Source organism: Papaver somniferum, unplaced genomic scaffold (genome assembly GCF_003573695.1).
Source record: "Papaver somniferum cultivar HN1 unplaced genomic scaffold, ASM357369v1 unplaced-scaffold_79, whole genome shotgun sequence".
NCBI classification, from domain to species: domain Eukaryota; kingdom Viridiplantae; phylum Streptophyta; class Magnoliopsida; order Ranunculales; family Papaveraceae; genus Papaver; species Papaver somniferum.
The window spans coordinates 2,014,708-2,024,993 of NW_020650859.1; positions in this window are offsets into that span (position 1 = coordinate 2,014,708).

The following is a 10,286-nucleotide window of genomic DNA, read 5'->3' on the forward strand; positions in this document are numbered from 1 at the left end:
ATGTCAGTGAGGCCTTGAGCCCATTGCTCGACGAAATTTTTTGTAGCAGTTTCACTTATAACCTAATCCCGTTGAAATTAATTCATGAAGAACATCCAAACAACATATATTAGGTGAATGAATGAAGAGGTGATCGATGGTTTCTTCATTAGACTTGCAGAAGATACAACTATCTGCCAACTTCCATCCCTTCTTAGTGAGATTATCTTGAATTAATATTGCTTTATGATGAATTAACCAAACAAAGAAGGAAACCTTTGGTGGTACTAAGGATTTCCATATTTGAGCAGAAGGAAAAAAGATATCTGAGCTCTTTTCCATCCCTTGGTAGCAAGATTTAACTGAAAAAACTCTGTCAGCCTCCCATCTTCAACTTCTAGTATCTTCATCATTACATAAGATAACTCCTTCTAAAAGATGAGATAGAGTCGACGCCTTTTGTGTTGCTTGTAGCCAACTTGCTTACCCAACACCCTTGCTTTCCAATAACTTCGTACAAATTTGGGAACTTGTCCTTGAGCACCTCATCTCCTAGCCATCAAAATATAAGCCAGTTTTGTCCCGTTTCAAACCTTATGCTGAATTCCAAGTTTGAATTTATCACTTCTATTACAGATCCCTCTCCACAACCCCATGCCATATGGTTGCTGAGTCTGCTTAGGATCCCAACCATTACTATCACACCCATACTTATCCTCAATAATTCTTCTCCACAACGCCTCCTGCTCAGTTGAGAATCTCCACAACCACTTGCACAGTAAAAAATCATTCATTACTGATATAAATTTTATCCCCAACCCTCCCTCTTGTTGATTGTGACAACTTTGTGCCACGCCACCAGTGCGGTTCTATTCCTGCCATCGTTTGTTCCTCAAAGGAAAGTTCTCGTTGCTCTTTCGATCTCCTTAAGATTTGTATAGTAAATTACTTTGCTCTTTTGGAGAGCCATCAAAATGTGCGTCATGCAAGGTAAGTTCACTATGCCGATGATGCCCAAGTATGAATGCATTGAGAAAATTATCATAGTTCCTACTGCGACCCTTAATATCACTGCAGAAAAATTAACGTCGTAGTCCGTAATGACATCATAAAGTCTATATGGAGCGCTGCAGTGTAACTGATGCAAAACTTTTGTTACTTATAGCAAGATTTTGGATGGGATCCTAGTTAAAAAAAATATAAAAAAATGAAAAACACCGAGAGAAATAATACGCAAAAATGCAGAAAATAAAAAATAGTGTAAGAAAAACGTTGATAAAACACCTCGAAAACCATTTATTTCCATAATACCTCCAAAAAGGGAAATACTAAACCCTTTTATGCTTCCAAAGAAAAACCTTTTGGAGAATGAGAAATCCCGCACTAATGCATGAGACCCCATATAATAGTTGTATGTGACAGGAAAGTTTGTTAATAATGAGAACTCTCGCTAAAATTTTTTGTAGAAAATAACGCAAGATAATTCTTCAACTAAACGAGGTTCCGAAATGAAGAATGTGTCTCTCGTACATAAAGGATGATGAACATGGACACTTTATGGTTAGCAGCAAGTTCTCAATTTATTAACTTTTTTTCCAATTTATTAAATTAAATTTTGATTATCAACATATTTATAGATTTTACTTACAAAGTTCATTACAAAACATCATTCAAAGATGAATGCAAAAAATCCAACCACATCTATTTGGTTTAGTGAATAATTCACGGGGCTCGATAAACTTATTCAATGAATAAAATCAAATTTAAATACACCTTATCTGAATAACTCACCGTACTCATAATACTTAACAAAATCAAGTTTAACTATCATAGAGTCACTCGATGTAAATGTATATCATTTACGAGTGTATCTTATAATTCCCGAATATAAGATATCATTTACGAGTTTATTTTATAGATTTTAAGATAAATTTTTGACTAATTTTTATCTTAAAGAAAGATTAATAATATTCTCAATAAAAAAAGATTTATAAACTTTTGACTAATTTTTATCTTGCTTACCGCAAGACTTTAAGATAAACTTTTGACTCCGCAAGGGCATCATAAAATTTACATGCTTGGCTTTTGACTAATTTTTATCGGGTGATAACCCTTTTAAGATGTAATTTATCATTTAGTAGGAATGAATTAAAAAAATAAGAAAATTTAAACATATATTATTATTTTGCCGCAATTGTTACTTTTTTTCTATATCCAACAAAAGAATATATATTCATACTAAAAATTGTTTATATAATGTTTCCAAGAGCAAGTACAATAAATAACAAGAAACTCAATAACCTATTACGACGAAAGATATAAGAGCATCTCCAACGGAGTATGAGTTTTAAAAAATATTGATGCCATCTTGGATTTTAGAAACTCTCAACAAAAAAAACTTCTCCAATGGTGGTTGGATAATCAAAATTTAATTTTATGTGGAAGTTTAAGTACGGAGGAGAGTATGGGTTTTCAGAGACTCTCATCCATACCCACATCATCAATTTGTTATTATTTTAATTATTTTTTTAAATTTTGTAAATTATTTTTTCTATAAATAAGCGACAAGTATATCAAAATGTATATGGATACAACTGCCACTGGAGATGCTTATCAAAACAAGTTTTGTATTTGGATTCTATGTTATTAAATACCTTTTTTAGGTCTCCACATATGATAAATACTCATATTCCATTGGAGATGCTCTAATAAAAAAATAAATAGGAAAGAGAAAGATCGAGATACCACAAAAATCATACCAAATTCTTATATGGAGAGTAGAGAGAAGGAATGGTGTCAGGAATTAAATCCAACCATTTTGAATAATTTTCTTCTTGGAGAAGAGATGCTCTTGTCAATCAAGAGTAATTTTCCCAATACCTTGCGGGGAGTAATTAAATGAATATTTTTTTTAATCTCCAAATTACTTAACCAAAATTAGCACTCACAAAAAAGAATTAATAATATAAAAGTCCCACAAAAGGGAAGGCTAAAATCTCATAACCAAGGAAGGAAATAATCGCACAAAACGAAACACTAAAATTTAATTAAGAACAAATCAAATAAGGGTTTTCAATAAAGTGCCACACTTTGAATTTCATGTTTAAGAAAATTCCACCGTTTTTCTCAGAATTTATTTAATGCCACACATTTGACTAGGCCATTTTGTGAGACCAAATCAACATAACCATCTCCTAGAGATTTGGAATCTTTATGAACCACATATGGTATGATCACAAATACAATTTTATTCACTTCTGATAATGTATCTACATCTTGGCCCTTTGTTGAAGAGACTACATCAACTATCTTTACAAATCATCTCCGAGAATCTAGCAACCCAAGACGCAAGTCCATAATGTAAGACTCGACAACACTATTAGAACATTAACACAAAAGAAAACTTCATCAAGTAGCAAATTTCTTCATGAAAGAACAAGAATCTTCTGCATTCAAGAAATCTGTTCATCAAATTGGGTAGTGACTAATCAAAGATTTGCAAGTAAAGATTTAACTGAAGTACTCATCAGGGGGACCACCATCATCAAAGGTGTATTTACTGGACTTACTTTTTTTCCTTCGTCAAGGTTTTGTCCCACTGGGTTTTCCTTGTCTAGGTTTTAACGAGGAAACATTTACGTGTTCAACACTGTTTTAAGTCTTACATGCTTATTCAATCTCGGGTTTTTCTCTTTTGAGTTTTCCTGGTATGTTTGTAATGACTTATCCACAGTGTTCATCAGGGGGAGTGTCATAAACCAAGTTTATTTACTAAGATTCCCTTCGTGTCTAAGTTTAGGGTTTACACATTGGTGTGGAATGGAAAACACACAAAAACACTTGCAAGTATACAAGGTCAAGCTTATAGAATAGAAGGAAAGCAGGGGAAAGTCCACAGGGAGTGGGAGCACTATAAGAGAAACCTAAGCTAACAATGGAGACAGTGAGCAAGACAAAGTAATATGGCATACAAAGTGGCAGAAGTAAAGAACCAAAGCAGCAAGGTAAAGCAAAGCAGCAAAGAAAACAGCTAAGAACCAAGGCTTGGAAGCCAAGGGCAGAGGGAGATTTTGTGCACTGTTTTCAGTGCACAGAGACTACAAATTGCAAGACAATAGGCGAGCAAAACAGCTAATAAATATAAACTGAATTTGAAGCAAAGCAAGACTGAAAATGTAAGTGACTGAGAAGGATATTGTGGCTAAGCCAAGGCTTAGATTCCACCTTGTGTCCTAATCAAATAACATATTCCTAGGTTGAGTTGAGTCCTATGCATACAATTGGAATGGAAAGAAAATCAGCTTGCTCAACTAATGTGCTCCTAGCATTGACTGTCTTTTGACAGTACAATCAATCACAAGCACACAGATGAGCACTAATCTCTCCCAATGCACAAGAAAAACAAGCATATGGCATCCTATCCTAGCAATTTACCATTTGACAGTGCACCAAGGCTTCATCAAAGCCTCAGCTTGTTGCTAATTAGCTCATACTACACATGATAATAACAATAACATTCATAATATATGATAATTGAAACAACATTCTCAACATTCAAGATAAAAATCAAAACATCATATACATTCACTATCAACTGTCATGCCATAACTGAAATTGAAATTGTGAAACAGAACAAAATGTTTTTCTGGCTAGTCCAGAGATCATCCCCCTCTACCCCTCTTCATCACCCCCTATTTATATCACTAAACAAAATCCCCAAAAATCAGGACCACATCAGTCCAATTAGGGTTTGGTTGAAATACAAAATAAATCAAAGAAAATCCTACCTAACTATGATAACAACCCTAATAGACTAACCCATGCTTCAATTAGACGTACAATTGATTTCCCCAAAAAGTTCCCAAATCAGAAAAATTAGGGTTCTTATAAAAATTATTAAAATTTACCTAATCACTGTTGACACTGGTAGATGTCGACCCATGCCTCCAATCCTTCTCCTGATGCTTCTCTTGTTCTTCCCATGCCCTAATTGCTTTTCTAGCTCATCTATTTCATCAACCCCTAACCTAGGGTTCCTGTGAGAGGAAAAGATCGAGGAATTGATGTTATAGAAAGCTAGAGGAGTAGGGGAATGATGGCTCGAATGGTGATGGTTGAATGATTTGGGGGGGGAGAAGATGGTGGAGTGATTTGTGGGAGAAGATGGTGGAGTGATTTGTGGGGAGCGTCACTGTTGCAGAAGAGGGGAAGAAGATGGATTCGATGGTTTTGGGAGAAGTGTGTGTTTGGCTAATGGGTATAGGGTTCGGTCGCTATGGTGTGTAGCGGGATCATCGAGTTAGACGTTTGGCGAATCTCGACCGTGGGATATGGAGATGAAAGATCAATCTGACGGTGAGATGAAGTGGATCCTGCAGCGACCGTTGGATTATACAATACAACAAAATTAACGACACCAGATGGAGTTAGGTGTTGTAGTGTTAAGCGGAAGTATCGAGATTTGATGCGCAGGCAAAGAAGCGACCGTAGGATCTAACTGTGATCTAATCTGAAGGCTTGGAATTTAGGCGCTGTGGTGTTTGTCAGAGACTTCAGATTTTGATGATCTACGAAGGAGCGACCGTAGGATTTCGATGTAATCCCATCTAACGGATGAGAATGAAAGCGGGTATGGATATAGAAAATGGGTTTGGGTAAGGGTTTTGGGCCTTGGGTATGCCAAGCCCATATCTTCTTCAAGAACAATTCTTCCTTCTTGAGCCCATTCCTAGCTTTTTGGTCTTGTGCGCACCATTCTTTGTGGCTTCCTTGCGTAATTTCTTCCGGCTTTTCACTACTTTTCAGCTCTTTTCTGCTCCGCAAGTCATCCAGACTTTATTTATTACCTAAAAATGCAAAATTAAGTAAGAAAAATATTTATTCTTGAAAACAATGAAAATACAGAATATGGGATAAAATGTAGAATTACTGCACAAAAGATGAGTTAAATGCCAACAAAAAGGGATAAATATATACAATATTAGGCACTCATCAAATACCCCCAAACCTGAATTTTACTTGTCCTCAAGTAAAACAAAACTAAGGAAATCCTAACTATACCACTGTCGCTGGTCTCTCGAATGCATTTAGCGTATGCACTAAGCCTTTTAAACCACTAAGTGTCCCTAGTGGACGAGTTGAAGTCTCGTGAAGGTTTGCTTAGAACGTACCTACAAAGTTCTAGGTCAAAATATAAGCTCAGATTCCATCAAATGTGACATGTGCAAAACAGTTAAGCTCACAGCAAAATGGAGATGTCAATCTAGCTATCGAAGGCACAATCCTAGCACTGATAACAAAAAAAGGACATGTGATAAGAGTGTAAAGTGTATCTACACATGTGTAAAGAAAGATCTGAAGTCATGACTACTAATCACCAAGAGATAGTTTCTCAGGCTAAGAACTGAGGTCGAAATCTAGCTAGCTGTCCGGACTTTACGAGAATTGTGAATGAGTTGGAGGTATTTCACAATTGCTCGCGTTGTACATCAATGGCATACACCCTCCTTGCTTATTACAAAGAAACAACAAAAGATGACAAATTACATGACTCTTATTTACATTTACTATTCTCTTTTATTTTTGGAACAAGAGATGATGGAATTGATAAATACTTGATTTTTTTTTTTTTTTTTTTTTTTTTTTTTTTTTTTTTTTTTTTTTTTTTTTTTTTTTTTTTTTTTTTTTTTTTTTTTTTTTTTTTTTTTTTTTTTTTTTTTTTTTTTTTTTTTTTTTTTTTTTTTTTTGAACAAGGAAACACTTTTGATACATATACAAAAGGAAACAAAAGATTACATGACACTTTGCAAGAGGTAGCCCTTTTTGATGCACCCAGTTAAATTCGATGGTTGTCTTTCTTAATGTAACCTCCACCTTCTATCCCAACCAACCAAAGAACAAGCTAGTCAAGTTTCGTTCAGTATTCTAAAGTGATTGGCAATCGTAACTTCCTATCAAACACCTTGAAGATCGAGGCCATACATGTATTGGTAGATCGTGCGCGTGCAAATTTCTTATCACTATGTGAATTGTGCTAGAATCAGGGTGCCTAAATATCTAGACTAAGACTCCTAATAATTACATATTTGCACAAGAGTCAACATTTCAAGGTAAATGAGCTCCATTTTTATGTTTTTATCATTTTTCTAATTTTTTTGGAATTTTTCAATTTTTTTCAAAAAGATGGAGTTTTGTTTTCAATTATGGCATATTATCGTGGTATCTACTCTATACCCCCAAACCTAAACTAAACATTGTCCTCAATGTTTCAAAATATGGAAAGAATTATAAAACAATATATGAAGAGGAACATGCTGAGTAGAGTAAAAGGAGAGAGAATACCCGATTTCGGCGAAAGCAGAATTAAAACTCCGTTATCCAAGGCAAAACTCCAACATATTCGGAGTCACAATGGATGAGCACAAAATATATACAAAAGGAAATTGAACTAACACATTATCTACAAGAAAATTTGGTTTTTAATGGGATTGGACTTTTTGGGAAAAATTTGGTTTTGTCGGGAGACATTTGGTTTTGATGGGAAAAAGAAAAATTTTGGTTTTTAGGGAAACATTTGGAAAACTTTGGTTTTTATGGGAGAAAAACATTTGGTTTTTAATGGGATAAGGAGACCAAGCCCACTGTTGGGTTTTGCGAAGCCCAGCTGCGTTTTTGAAAAACAGGCCCACTGCTGGTGAGTAAAGCTCACTGTTGGTTTTGTGTTTGCTTTGGCTCAGCTGGTTTGAAAACGTTTGGTGAAACTGAGTCCAAAATCTCGGCCTAGAATTTGGGTACTCGGCCCACTAACGAGTTAACCTAGCGTGATCGGTTACAAGCTCAGCTGGGTTTAAAAACCCAGAATACAAAATACAAGTCCAAATTAAACAAGCTCACAAAAATTAAAAACAAGCCCACAAATTAAACAAACAAGCCCACAGAAATTAATTACAAACCCAACAGAAAATAAAAAGCCCAAAAATTGGCTTTAATATTACAAGCCCACAATTAAAAATTGGAAGCCCACAATTCGGGTTCTCTTAAATGGGTTACCTTTTAAGCACAGCCCAGCTGCTCTGATATTGTTGCAAAAACCCAGTTGGGCTTTGGTTCTTTTCCTTGGTGGCGTCCCAGCAGAGGAAAACATGTTCAGAACAGCAGGCCCAACAGCAAATGAAGTGAAGCAGATGCAGATGCAAATGCTATGCAGTGAAATGCAAAAATAGCTAATAAAACTACAAGAAAAACACAGCACCAATCCCCGGCAACGACGCCAAAAACTTGGTGGGCCCGGAGGAGTGTGAAAATTAAGCGATAAAAACGGGCCTACAGTAATACCGCAAGTGCACGGTCGTCAGTTGTAGCTCGTGCAAGTACGGGTCGATCCACAGAGACTGGGAGTGTTTTGGAGTTTTCTAGCTATTTGGGCTCTAAATTGCTATTGGGCTTCTAATTGTGCTTTGGGCTTAGTGGGTTTGTTTGTAATGATGAAGTGCTTTAGGCCTTGGGCCTTTGAATGATTTTGGAATGAACTGTGAACTTGGGCTCAACAGTTCAATTGTGAACTGGGCTTGGGTTTTTTTTCTTACCTTGATGTGACAAATCTCCTCAATTAGCATCGACCCATGTCTTCTCTGCTTCTCCTGGTGCCTTTCCGATACCTTGATTTCTTCTCTAGGTCACCTACTTCATCAACCTCTCACGCTTAGGGTTTCAGGGAAGAAACGTGAGAGATTGAGGGAATAGGGGGCTAGATAGTTAGGGGGTGATGATGGGTTGGTAGTTTAGGGATGATGTGAGACAGGTAGAGGTGGTGGCGCGGCAGTTGCAGGGAGTGGTGGTGGTTCTGCAACTGTCGGGGTAGGGGAGAAAGATGGAGAAGAAGAAAGAGAAGAGAACAGAAGAATGGTCGATGTTTTTAGGTTAATAGGTATAGGTTGCTAGTGTGTGAGGCGGGGTATCAAAGTTCTATATTGGCGAATCTGAGTCACTGGATGCGAAGCTGTAGGTGAATCGGATGGCTACCCCTGAAGAGGCTGGTAGCGACCGTCGGATGTCTTGATACAACGAAGTTAACGGCGAAGATCGAGGTTAGGTGTTGTAGTGTTTAGCGGAAGTATCGATATTTGATGCACATGCATAGGAGCGACCGTAGGATTCAAATGCAATCTAATCTGAAGGCTTGGAATTTAAGCACTATGGTGTTTGACAAGAACCTCGGATTTTGATCCACTCTACTGAAGAGACCATTGGATTTCGATGTAATCCCATCTAACGGCTGAGAATGGAGGCGGGTATGGATATAGAAAATGGGTTTGGGTAAGGGTTTTGGGCCTTGGGTATGCCAAGCCCATATCTTCTTTAAGCACAATTCTTCCTGTTTGAGCCCACTTCTAGCATTTTGGTCTTGTGCGCACCATTCTTCGCGGCTTCCTTGCGTAATTTCTTCCGGCTTTTCACCACTCTTCAGCTCTTTTCTGCTCCGCAAGTCATCCAGACTTTATTTATTACCTAAAAATGCAAAATTAAGTAAGAAAAATATTTATTCTTGAAAACAATGAAAATACAGAATATGGGATAAAATGTAGAATTACTGCACAAAAGATGAGTTAAATGCCAACAAAAAGGGATAAATATATACAATATTAGGCACTCATCAAATACCCCCAAACCTGAATTTTACTTGTCCTCAAGTAAAACAAAACTAAGGAAATCCTAACTATACCACTGTCGCTGGTCTCTCGAATGCATTTAGCGTATGCACTAAGCCTTTTAAACCACTAAGTGTCCCTAGTGGACGAGTTGAAGTCTCGTGAAGGTTTGCTTAGAACGTACCTACAAAGTTCTAGGTCAAAATATAAGCTCAGATTCCATCAAATGTGACATGTGCAAAACAGTTTAAGCTCACAGCAAAATGGAGATGTCAATCTAGCTATCAAAGGCACAATCCTAGCATTGATAACAAAAAAAGACATGTGATAAGAGTGTAAAGTGTATCTACACATGTGTAAAGAAAGATCTGAAGTTATGACTACTAATCACCAAGAGATAGTTTCTCAGGCTAAGAACCAAGGTCAAAATCTAGCTAGCTGTCCGGACTTTACGAGAATTGTGAATGAGTTGGTGGTATTTCACAATTACTCGCGTTGTACATCAATGGCATACACCCTTCCTTGCTTATTACAATGAAACAACAAAATGACTATTTACATGACTCTTATTTACATTGACTATTCTCTTTTTATTTTTGGAACAAGAGATGATGGAATTGATAAATACGTGATTGATTTTTTTTTTTTTTTTTTCTGAAT